This window comes from Delphinus delphis, chromosome 13 (genome assembly GCF_949987515.2).
Source record: "Delphinus delphis chromosome 13, mDelDel1.2, whole genome shotgun sequence".
In the NCBI taxonomy this organism is placed as follows: Eukaryota; Metazoa; Chordata; class Mammalia; order Artiodactyla; family Delphinidae; genus Delphinus; species Delphinus delphis.
In genome coordinates this window covers 21,966,494-21,979,682 of record NC_082695.1, presented here as the reverse complement: position 1 = coordinate 21,979,682, position 13,189 = coordinate 21,966,494, and the positions used below count along the sequence as shown (strand labels likewise).

General features: G+C 50.2%; 1 protein-coding gene across 1 annotated transcript in view; it reads right to left on the bottom strand.

Annotated features, from left to right (window-relative positions):
- ZNRF3 (zinc and ring finger 3) overlaps positions 1 to 13,189 on the bottom strand; it is a 148,672-nt gene that overhangs the window by 12,727 nt on the left and 122,756 nt on the right. The gene's annotated exons all lie outside the window — the stretch shown is intronic.

Below are 13,189 nucleotides of genomic sequence, written 5' to 3'. Positions count from 1 at the left end.
AATCAAACTACAAACCAATAACCTGCCCAGTCAGCATAAAGGTATTGGTTTCAGTATTTTCTGCTATGAACACAGGGCCACTGGCAGCTAAAGCAAATGCCTTTGGTCCTTCTCTTGCGGTCCTGCTTCCTCCCCACATCATCCAGCACCGCAGTTAGAGGAACGTACTGAATATTTCCGAAGGAATCTCAAAACGGTCAATTTTAATAAGTGACATAAACTAAAGACCTTTGGACATGCTGTCGGGGGAAAAGCTACGAGAAATAATTGTAAATGGGGATTTGGAGCAGTTGGCTGCCAAACCTGGCTGCACATCAAAAACCACTTGGGAAGTCTGTAAAGCAGATTTCCTGGCTCAAACCACAGAGACTGATTCAGCAGGGCTGGAGTAAGGCCCAGGAAACTGAGTTCTGAAGCTTTTCCGAGGGATTCTGATGATTCAACCACTTGGGGAACTACTGATCAAAGATGAGATTAGAACGTTTTAGGGACAAATGAGAAGGGGTGGGATTCTCTTTTGGAGGAAAGGATTCCTTTCCACCCCAGTGAACCTTCTAATTTCATGTCCAGCTAAGGGAACAACGGGTAGAAGCTGAGGAAGAACAAGACGTAAGACATAATCCTTGCTTATAGGAACCTGAATCTCGTTAGGGAAGCGAGACACCTCTAACGGGTGGGGGGAGAGCTCAAAACAAAAACCAAAGCCCCTATAAGATGGGCAAATGATGGCTAGTACTCAGAGGTCAAGAAAGTCTCTGTGAGCCAGAGTGCTTGAGAAAGAATAAAATCTGAATTCCTTCCCCACAGGAAAGCAACACTGAGCCTTAGACCAGAATGTGGCTAGAGCAATAGCTCCATCAGCCACCAGAGGGCGGCCTTACCTCACACCTTCTACAACAAGACAGCTCCCTGTACTTGGTACTAAATAAGCAGGACGGTGGATTGTCAGGGATGCAGCAAAGTCCTCCGCAACTGAACAAGCTCAGACACCTGAGTGCTGTGCTGCAGAAGCTGTCCTTGTTCTGCTGGGGACCCTTTCCTGTTGAACTGAGATTCGATGTATTTAGTCTGCTCTGCCGCTTGCCTGTCCCACCCCGTTTCCCCACCAGCACGCTGCATCAGGAGGGGCCCCTGGGCGCTGTCTCCAGCTCTGCCAGACAAGCTGCCAGTGGTGGGCGAGTCAGAGTCTCTTTCAGCCCCAGCCTCAGTTTCCCCATCTGTAAAAGGAGGAGGGAGCCTGTGTCATGAGGACTAGGGTCCCTTCCAGTTCGCAGTCTTGGCCACTCAAGGAGGCAAGGGACTGTCCAGAGTGACGCAGAAAGAGCTGCAACAGCTGTCACTTGCCTCCAGCAAGAGAGGACATGATGGCCCAGTGAGAAGGTTCGGGGCCAGGTGGTGTCACTTTCCTCCATAAAGCTCTTTAGGGGCACAGACCCCTTTGCCTGAGGTCAACAAGCCCTCGGGTGCTCCAGAGTTAACTAACAGCAAGTGGGTGCCAGTCCCAGGGGGTAGCCCAGCCGTGTTCACAAATTCAGGGACGCAGAGGGCCCTGAGGGACAGCACCACAAACGAGGAAATAGACAGGACTTCTCGTTCCTTTATTTGGCTTTTGTTCCCTGCTTGAGCACATCAAACAGCACCTGAGGGGACTGTGCGTGCAGCTCCCTCTTGCTTGGGAGCTTCAGTGGGGTGCATCTGGAGAGCCTGGAGGCCAAGAGGCTGCAGGCCCCAGGGCAGTGCAAGCCTCGGCTGCCGCCTGCTCCCGCCTCCAGACCCCCTGGCTTCACGAGGAGGCAGAAGTCACGGGGATCTGGAGGCCAGGTATGACCCCCATGGGCCAGGCATGTTTTAAAAGACATTTTAAACAAAATCTAGGAGGGAGGACTCAACTCCAGGTTTCTCGAGTGAAAAGAGCAGGTCGAGAATAAGGTGCTTAATCCTGTTTATAGCTCAACTTTAGACACAACCAGGTTAATGCACAGGGTCCAAAGTACTAATATTTTGAGAAAATGATAATTCTCACAGTCGGCTTACTTTAAAAGTTATGTTTAATGTAAGCTGCTGTTAAATTAAGGTTGTATTTCCTGCACTCAGGACTGGACAGGAGGCAAATCAGGATTACGTCAGGAACTTGCCTGTCAGGAGCAAGGCTTGGGATTGAAAATAGGCCATGAATAATCCACACTTAAGAAAATGACACGTTGATCATACTATTCCCAAAACAAACGAAAACACAGACCACTACTTGGTCATACTTTCCCCCTTGCCCCACATTTTCAGTTTAAAAATTGATGAGGCATCCTTAAACATGTCTTCATGTGTTAGATCTTTCACTGTTTTCTCTAGTCAAGCTTGGGCTGGAATATTATTTCAAAACACTAACTTTATAAAGGCACACACCCAATGTCCAAATCTCTCAGAATAAGGCTGTTTCAACAAAAGGCTGAGAAAGATGCAGCCTGGTGCCTGTTGCTAGATGAAGGTCACTGGTCACTGGGCTTCAGTTGGAGAGGGCAGTTACCCTTGACCTGTGCACAGACTGGATTGGGAAGAAGAGCATGAGAAGGGTGTGAGCAGCAGAAAGCAGGTGGGATGTCCTGGCAAGGCCTCCCAGAAGCAGCTAAAGGCCTTGCCTACTGACCTCTGCTCGCCCTTCCCCTCACCCCACTCACACAGGTGTTCCCCACCCTTCATCACTGCTGCTGCTTCCATCAGGCCAGGACAGGTTGGCACCAGCCAGCAGGTGACCACAAGCCCCGCAGCAGAATGAGGAATAAAAGGTTGTCATGGTCTCTCATTTACCTTTCCAGGGCTGTGAGACCCGAGGCTAGACAGTTGCCACAGCCACTGAGACACGTAGCAAAAGCACAAACATCTGCAGACTTACATATTGCAAAGTACAAAAGGTCAAGCTCTAGAAGACAGGATCTTACGTGGCTGGCACTTATCACAATGCGAGACTCCTATGGTTATTCGATAAACGGTCATTCTAACTGAAAGCAAACCTGCCCAGACTGTACTCTTGGGTTACTGCTCCCTGAACGTGGATGTGGTTTTCTCCTAAGAAAGTGCTTCTATCAATATGTTTGAGTCTTGGGACTTCCCTGGCGGTCGAGTGGTTAAGACTCCACACTCTCAATGCAGGGGGCTCGTGAATTTCTGGACGCGTGGGGGGCATTCTGATAATAGTCCCATTACCACCTTGTGGGTGAGAAAACCTACAGCCTAGAGAGTCTGCTTGGGTTTCAATTAAATTCAGGAATTCCAATCAGGAATGGACCTGGCACTCTCCCTGTGTGCGCAGTAACACCCAGACTTGGTTCGGGGCTTGGTCCCACCCCATAGCTACTCCACAGAGCCCCTGGGAACAGACTCCATTTCCCCCGGTTTATCCGTTTCTGCATCAAGCACTGGACGTGGCATCCCCAGTGCCTAATCTTTATTGTAGGAAAACTTTCGATAGCACACAACCTTAATCGGAAATAACCCAAAAGATGGCCCCAAATCTCCTTTGTCCCAAACGCCTGACCAGAGGATAACCCAGGAAGCTGGACTGTTAGCACTGATATGAAGGCTTGTGTCTTCAACCTCTCACAGGAAGTTCTGACATATGGGGGCTTCAAGCAGACTTTTTTTTTTTTGCCTCTATTGAATATAATTTCCCATTCTGGCCTTTTTGTACTTATCATAAGCTTCCAACAAGTCATTTAAATTTTTTTGTTAATATGTTTAAGGCTGTGATATATCCCTTCAGATACGCTACTCATATCTTTTTGATATTTGGGCTATTCCAGTTTTTTCTTTATTCTTGTAATTAATGCCATGTTGAATGAATCTTGGCTCACATTTCCAATTTTCTTAGGATGGAGGCCCAGGGCCAAAGAATATGAAGATTATTAAGAATCTTAATACAATCCACATAGGATTTTAAGGCCCCTCCTTATAAACCCACTCAACTCTTAATTTATCTGCAGTAATGACAAGATAAGATGACACAGACAGTAAAAGACAAATCTGTCAACAGATTTAACTTCTGGATAAAGTGGCCCACTGCTGAGCTGGCTAGGAGGAGGCAGGCAGTCTCAGAGTAACGCTCTGCGTGATGCTTCAGGTGCACAAAGATCTCCAGAGTGAACTATAATGAGTTGATCTTACCTAGCCTACTGATTCTTCAAGGTCAAGTTCATGTGCAAAGCCTGTCACATAAGACCAGTAAGTGCTTCTCTTTAGTGAAAAGCAGCTCTTATCCCTCTCTGAGTTCTAATACCAGTCAAGATTCTCCTCTGCCACTTATCACTTTCTGGGATGCATTTTTCCCCACAAGTGTGACCATCTTTAGTATTTTTGCTATTAATAAAAGTAATATGAGCTTGACATGAAAATTTTAAAACAATTGAGAAATTGAAAGCAAAAGATAATCTACCTATTACCTCCCTATATCCCAGCTTTATAATAGTGTGGTTTATAGCTTTCCCTTTTTTTTCAAACTCATGTATTAGCAGCAATAAAATGCTTATGTTTATATACACTCACATACCAAAATATACTTAAAAATAAATTGGATGTATATAATGTTCTCAACTCTGCTGTTTTCCCCCTTAACTCAACAATATTATACGCAGTGATGCAGAAAAATGTCCATTCTTCTTACCGGCTACATATATTCTTCCATTATATGGAGCTTAAGACTGTCCCTCTGACAGGCATTCAGGGGATTTCTTCATTTTCTCTATTATGAACAGTGCTGTATTTATCTTCTTGTACTAGCATTCTGGTGGAATCTATATCCTTTAAATTGCTACAAGTGGCCCTGCGGAGTCGAATGGCACTAACATCTCACATGTAAATGTCTTGACTGGGTACCAGGCTAAGCTGCCCCGGGGTCTATGGAGCCAAGAGGTACATCTCTGACCAGTGTCTGTGCCCCGTAAAGCCTAACAGAGCAGACTGCCCTGGGCGCGGCCCGTACTCCACAAATTAACATAGTAGGCGGCAGTAGAGTTTAATTCTATTTGAGGTGCCATTTATTACTTTATTTGTTCAACGGTAGTAATTAACCAATTACTACGTGCGCCAGGCCTGCAGGATACACACAGTGAGCAGAATGGTGGCCGCGCGTCCTCACGGAGTGTCCATTCTGTCAGCAGTGCTGGCACAGGGCTCTCTGAAGAGGCTGGGGGAGTCATCAGGAAAGGTCCGAGCGTTTGGTTCTGAGGGCCAATGAGTAAGAAACTACCAACCAGGAGTCACTTATCCCACATCCCTGTAGTAGGTGTCAGGGGAGGAGAGACTGTCCCGGTCAGTGTCCTTTGAGAAATGCTGCCTGTGATAAGGCTCTTAGCTACCCGGCATCCCCAGGTTTTTTGACACAGGACCCTTTTTGCAGCAACTCCTGTCCATACCCTACCCTCCCTTCTATGGGAGAAATTTTGGGACCCAAGGCTCCGTGCACAGGCCACGCTCACGTGACAGGAATCTCACCCCCTAACCACTCCCTGGCTTTAACTCACGTTAGAGGGTGAGGGATGGGCCACAGATCGACGTTTTGATCTGGAAAATGATACTAAGGAATACACACACTGCAGTTTAAATGAGATGGTTCCTGGTATATTCAATTACAGTTGACCCTTGAACGACGTGGGGGTTAGGGTGCTAACCCTCTGCGCAGTTGAAGGAAAATCCACGTGTAACTCAGTCACCCTCCGTAATCTCGGTTCCTCTGTCTCCAAGGTCCTCCATACCCACAGTTCTGCATCCACAGATTCAACCAACTGGGATGTGTAGCACTGTAATATTTACTACCGAAAAAAACCCATGTATAAGTGGGCTGCATGGTTCAAACCTGTGTTGTTCAAGGGTCAACTGTATACAGTTCAATTTGACAGCTACCTAAGAGGGCCAACTGTGTGCCAGGAGCCCCAAGAAAGATACAAGCCAGGACCTCCTAGAAGTGTCTGTCTCCACACACTTGCTGGTGTCCTGGGGGAAGAGATCTTGCTTAGCAAGGAGCAGGGTGAGGGCACTGAGGTCTCTTCCTTTCTTACCCAAGAGAGTGTTCTCTTGCAGCTCTCCTCTGGCATACTGATACAGCAGTATGACCCAAGGTGGCAGAAACCATGATCATGGAGAATCCAAAATGGCACCAGAGTCTCAGGGCTTAGTTCCCACAACCTGGCATCAGCTTTCTGCTTCAGCAAGGTCCCCAAGCTCCTGCCGCTGCTCCCGGGGCAGAGCTCACTGTTCTTGCTCAGGCTGATACAGGTGCATGGGCCTACCCTCCATGCAGTCCTCACATTCCTACAACCAGGGCTCCCTCCTTAGGGAGGTGCCCCGCTAGCGCCCCCAGGGGGCCAAGCTAAACTACAACCCTTTGCCCTCACCCCTACACTCAACTGCTTACTAAGTTTTGCTGATTCCATCTTCCAAATCCATCCACTGTTTTTCCATCTCCACTGCTGCCACCCTGTACAGGACACCAGACTTCCCACGTAAGTCACAACAACACTCCCCCCCTGGGGGTTCCTTAGTCCACCCCACCTGCCCCTGGTAGGGTCTCCACGCAGCATAAGAGGGACTTTTCTAGTTAATAAACCACCGATCTGACCTGCCCCACTCTCCCCGAACGACTCTGTGTCTGCTCTTAGAATAAGATGTGACTTCCCTGGCTTTTAGCAAACTCAACACTCCAGCCCCAGAGCTTGACTAGGAGGAGCCTCTATAGGTGAGCCTGCCCACCTGCTGGGGAAACACACCACATCGCCCCACAGCCCGCCTTGCCTCCTCTAACTCTCCCTGCCTTGGGTGTCACTCCCTCTGCACTGCCTGGCCTGCAGCCTGCCTCTGAGCCCCACGGGTGCAGCTCTTGTGACATCACACTGTAACTGTTTACTTAAAGTGCCTCCCTCACTAGAGGGCAGCCAAGGCCTCAGACTTCTTTCCTGCTCAATGCCCAGAATCCCACAGAGAGCCTGGCACAGGGTAAATGGCCAAGAAATGTCTGTTGCTTAACCTAAAAAGGATGAGATTTTGCCCTTGGGGTTAGCATCAAACACCCTGGGCCCTGCTACTCCAAACACAGGCTGTAGCTCGCTCCAGGCCGCCTGATCTCCTGTTTCCTCTGACTCTTGAATTGTGGAAGGTCCAGTTCTCTACCATATCTTCTTAGAACTCAAGATTCTCCGCAGTGCAGATGTTCGGGATTTGGTTTCTTATTAACCGCATGCACGTCTTCTGCCGTAGTGCTTGCTGATGGGTCTTTGATTGGTGGTTGGTTCTAATGTAGGAATTATTCTCCCTGGGCAACCTCGACCCCAGTCACTGAAAGTGGCTCTGCCTCGTGGTGGATCCTTATGGGGCCCCAGGCCTCTTGTGAACACATCTCCGATGTCAGAGCTCTCAGAAAACGAGCCTGTGCACTTGCAGAGTCTGCCCTTTCTACTCGAGGGAGGAATGCAAGCCTCCCTGAGAACTCTCACCAAAGGAAAGCAGACCAAACGATCAGCTTCGGTCATGTCCACAGGGACAAACGGCAGGAGATGTGGATTTTCAGTTTTCTCCCGATATCACTTAGGGGAACTTTGCTTTTCTTCAGCCTAAAAGACTGATGGAAAAAGATGGCCTGCACCACACAGGGGAGAGTGTGTGGACAGTGGCCTGCCCTCCCCACCTGCTGTGAAGATCCTGGGAACTGGCCGCAGATTCCAAACTCTAAACTCAGTGGTGGCCTCAGGTGGACCAATGAGAGACTAAAAGCACAGGCTTGCGAGGCTTGTCCACCTGAGGCCTGAGCTTCAAGCAAATCACTGTCAGGAACCCAGGGCCGGTAACAAGCCCTGCTTAGGCTGCCACTGCCACAGGGCCTGCTTCTGTGGCCAGGGAGGGGCAAGGGCCTGTCAACACGACAGAGACCCACCAGCCAGACCCAGAGACACCTCGCCTGACGGCCACCAGTCTCTCTTGGCTGCTCCCGCCCCAGTGCAAACAAGCCAGAGCTCACCACGTCCCTTTATGCCCCTCCCTCTGGAGGCCACTAAGTGGATTTTAAAGCTGCCCTCCTCACTTTTTCCTTTCCTCCTCCCCCGTGTTCTTCACTGAGTAGTGACCACCCAGGCACCGGGCTCTTGAGCATTCTGGTCAGCTGCTGTGCCCTGAAGCATGAGTCACTGCACGACAGGGGACACACTTGCCAGGCAAGGGGGCTTGCAAGGCCCGTCTCACCAAGAGCCCTGTTTTCCTGCAGAAACCTTTCATTCCATAGGAAATGAGGTCACACACCAGCGCACATGGGTAACTGGTGAGAAAATCCTGGTGCCAAGAAGGGGGCGGGGCATCAGAAGAAGTGGCCAGAAAAAAAACCGACCCTAACACCTTAACCTGCACAAACCGTCAGGGGAATCACCTGCAGCTCTGAGGGAATCTGTAGGGGGTAGGAAGGGGGGGGGCACATAGCTTAAAAAATAACCTGGTTTCTTTTACAGTATGTACAACAAACACGATCTTTGCAAACCAAACGTGCAGGGCATTTGGCTAGTTTACTGTCACGGCTTGGAGCCCCTAACCCACTGCCTAAGGCAGACCAACACAAAACAGCCCCCAACGGAGTGGAGGTCGGGATGCCAGGCAGCCAGGCGGGCTCACTTTCCGCGGCGGGAGGAGGCGAGTGGGGGGTGCGGGTGGGGGGTGCAGGTGGGTGGCGCAGCCCGGCCCGCTCCACCGGCTCCTGGCTCCGGGGCTTGGCTGCAGCCGGGCCTGACCTTCCAGGTTTCCCTGGCCGGAGATCAAAGCGCCAGAGCCACAAACACGGCTCAGAACTCCGAGGCCCCGCGGCCACCCCCGTCCCCGGTCCCTCCCCATCGGCTTCCCCACACCCCCAGCCCCTCCCCCCACCCGGTGGGGCCGCTTTCGGGGGGGGGGCGGGGGCGGGCTCCCATCCGGCCTCCTCTGACCCTAGCTCGCCGGCCGGGCCCCTCCCACCCGGAGAAGGTACTCCTCGCCATAATTGAAGTCATTAAGCCTCCAAAGTCTCCTGTCGGCTGCTGGTTCTGAGCTCCGGAACGAAGGTGATGCATTTTAAGTCCTAGTGAAGATTATGCTCATCTATTTAGGAGACATGTAGCAGCGAGAACTCCGCGGTTAAGTTAGTGGTTAAGGCTGCCTAAGTTTAGCGTTATTTATTCTCAAAATATGTAGCAGCCCCACTTAATTTCTCCTAATTAAAGGAACCGGCAGAAGAGGCTGGAGGCCGCGGCCGTGTCACGGCGCCATTACCAGGTTGGTGCCCTTCACAGTCAGAAAATACTGGGTCTCAAACGGAAATGCGTTTCCCTAGATCTTAATCTTAAACATAGACATTTAGGCCAGTTCCAAGAAACACAATGATCCTCTTTGTTTTAACACCTGACAAGGAGCACCAAAACCCAGGAAGCTGTCCACACCCTCCGCTCCGTCGCCACTGCCGGGTCAGGGGGTGTTATGGAAAAACGTCAGCAGCTGGCTTGTTTAGTGAGATGTCTATGGCTGCAAGAGAAACTTCTGGAAGAACCTGTTAGCTGCTAGCTATCCCGGGTTGAGTTTCCAGAAGTCCCACTTCGGGCCAAATCTTACAAAGTCAGCAACTAGAAACTTCAAAAAGGACCACCCCCTTCTCTGCATAGGGCAGCGAACACTTGTTTATAAACAAGTGTTAATTAGGTGGCGGAATGGGGCTTAACAAGGAACAACAGTGCCTGCAAAGTCTGAAGACCCTACAGTCTCCCTTCCACCAGGAGAGTGGAGACGGGGCTCTTGTTGAGGCTGAGCTGGGTGGACTTGCTTCTCAACCTTGGCCCCCTGGGGAGGCAACTGGGCCCCGCCGGCCCCTCGAGATGCCTATTTCATCTATGTGGAATGGAGCCCCACAGAAGTATTTTTCTCAAAGTTTCCCAGTTAGTTTTAAAATTCAGGTAGGGCTGAGTACCACTGAGCCCCAAACTGCACGAAGCCTCTGGCATGCCTGTCAGATGCACATTCCAGACCCTCTCCTGGTTCAGCTGGACTCGTGGAGGTCCAGAAGCTGCCTACCCAGCACCCCAGGCAAAACTTGTGATGAGGCAAAGGAACATGGTAGAGAATTCCTGAATCAGGTGGCAAACTGAAAAAACAAAACAAAAACCCAAGATATTTTGATTATATGACTTTCTTATTTTTATTAAGAGGAAAGGAATCTGGATGAAAGAATTTCTGCATGCCCGAAGCAGGCTTGCTCCTAACATTTCTGGGGCTTGGGACAAAGCTAAAAAACCATTAAATAAAATCAATGCTACCCTCTATCTTAACATATACACCTTCATAAAGACCTGAAAGGTCAGGTTCCAACCGATTTCTCTAACTCCTTGTTAGAATGTGTCAGTGTGGAGAAAGCTCACCCCTGGCCCACCGTGCATTTTGAGGGGGGCTTACACACATGCGAGTGGACACCCCAGCCTTGAGGCCAAGGTCTGTCCACCCTCCTTGGGAAGACGGGTGTGCTGCTAGGATAGTCTGCACCCAGGAGGAGGGTCTTGGAGAAGAGGTCTGCAAGGTCCTGGAAGCCAGCACAGGGTCATCTTGGGGCAATGTGGGGATCCGGGAAATGATTTAGAAGGGGACTTCCGCTTGGACTCGTCACCAGTTGGCCAGAAGCTTTAGAAGGAAGGGCTCCCTTGCCTGGTCTTGGGACGTTACTGCCCCAAAGTATCAGACTCCAAGGGGGAAAAGTAAGGAAAGTACTTATTATGTACGGGGCAAGGCAATGAGCGCTTTCAAATAGCGCTAAATCTGCACAGCATCTGCAGGCGAGGTGGGGCTGATTCCCATTTCACAGCTGGAGGCTCAGAAGTTACATCACACAGCCACGGAGTAGTAGAGAGCTGACAATTTGACATCAGCCTCTCTCCATAATCCCAGGCTACAGAAACACTCATGTTATCCTAGGGGCTTCCAAAAATCAAGCATGATGGAGGTATGTGCACAAGTACAAACATGAATGCTGAAACTCAGGTAGTCCATTAACAGCTTATGTAAGTATTCTATTTCCCAACCCCACAAGGAAATTCCAGATATCTCTTATCCTAACCCATCTGGACTCCCTCCATCTTTTTGGGGGGGCGTGGAGGGGCATGCCACACAGCATGTGGGATCTTTGTTCTCCGACCAGGGATCGAACCCATGCCCCCTGCATTGGAAGCACAGAGTCTTAACCACTGGACCAACAGGGAAGTCCCATGAACTCCATCTTTAAAACTCCCTTTACAAATGTCATGCAGCTCATATAGTCAACATAAGGAGGGATGGCAGGGTTGAAAGTTCTACTTTTGTACAAGGTTAGCTGCTTTGAAAGCTCATGCCTGTTTCATCAGAGGCTCTTTCATTCAGAGGAGTTATATCCATTGCTCTTTAGCCAATGCAAGTTCACAAATAGTACAACCTTCACCCTGTATACTTCTTAAGGATCTACGAAGCTTGTTACCATATGGTCCTCGGCATACCCTATTGTATTGATTCCTTGTATCTGTGACTTGTATTAGAATTTAAGAATGATGTAGTTTCATTATCTCAACTTCACACCAAAATCATTTATAACAGCAACAGAACCAAATCTCTCCCCACACCTACCTTGGGCAGTGTTACCAGCTGGGTCCCCCTCAGCCTAGCTATTCTTATCTGGCCCCCAGCCTCGGTGGCCCTGAGGAAGAACACAGCCTGAAGGTGACTTGTGAATGGGCGGGCCAACCCAGGTTCTTTTTAGCACTGCCATGGGGGAAGGGCAGGGGATGGAGCTGTCACCTCACACTGCTTCATTCGGGCTCATCTCCCCAGCTCTGGCTGTGAGTAGACGTGACGACCTTTCTCAGCTCCCATTTGTTCACCTGCACAGTGGGGATAATGCTAACAGGCAAGACGAGAAGATGCCTGGCACACGGCAAGCACTTCAGCCGGATCTCCATCTCGACACAGCACATACACTATGTGTTTCCTTGGGGCGCCCGGCCCTCCCCTTGACCATCTGCATACAGGGTTCCTCTCCTCTCCAGGAAGGAGAGCTGAGGCACCCTGTCTGAACCCTCCTGCAGGTCCAGTTCCCACACAGAGTGGCACGCACTTGGGACTCACAGTGACTGTACCTTCAGAAGGTTCTGGAAGTCGACCTTAGTGTATTGCACACCATATACACATGGGAACCTCACGGTTTAGGCACCAAAACCGGCAGAAGGTGGTCAGTGGCTGTCAGAGTGGCACATCGGAATGTTCTGGGGAGCTTTTTAACAATACAGAGGCAGGGACTTCCCTGGTGGTCCAGTGGCTAGGACTCCGTGCTCCCAATGCAGGGGGCTCAGGTTCGATCCCTGCTCAGGGAACTAAGATGCCACATGCTGCAACTAAGACCCGAGGCAGCCAAGTAAATAAATAAATATTAAAAACAGGGACAGACCCCTCCCTGGAGACTGGGGGGCATTGGGCTAGAAGTGGACCCGGCCTCTGTAAGCCTGAAAGCTCCCCAGGTTGATCCTTGGGCACAGCCAAGATAGGGACCCACCAGACAAAGACCTTAAGGAGGTCAGAGGACAGGGTGGTGGGAGTGTGCTTCTCAAGCCCAGCTCACCCATCCCTTGTTCCTCCCCTCCCGGAACTGCCAGATTCCTTTCTCAGTTAGACTATTTGGTTTCTAGAAACCCACTTAGGCTACTGTAACTCAGACTTAAGGAAAGCTCTCAGAAAAATGTGCTTCAAGGCAATAAGCAGTTGAGCTTCTTGGCATGTCTGGCTGTGGGAATGATACACCCCCCCCCCGCCCCCGCCCCAAGCAGAAGCCTGGGGCTCTCACAGTCAAAGGTCTGGGGGTGGGCAGCCACTATCCCAGGCATCCTCCGGTCACCAGGCCCCCAGCAGGCAGGGTATCTGGAACCCAGCAGGCAGCAAATGCCACGGGGCACAGATGCTGGGGGGAGGCGCTGTGGCATAAGAGCAACTATCTACTCCTTACAGGGCAGGCTTTGGGGTTCACAGCTTAGGACCCCCCTGAGTCCAGGACCCTCCACCCCCTGACTGGACAGAGCAATAGAATGTAAGTTCCAAAAGTCTTCTGTGATAATAGGATGATGAAAATTCAGAAAGACAAGAATTTCAAGAAAGCCATTTTCAAGTTTAAGTCCCGTTTTTCTTCACAAAACAC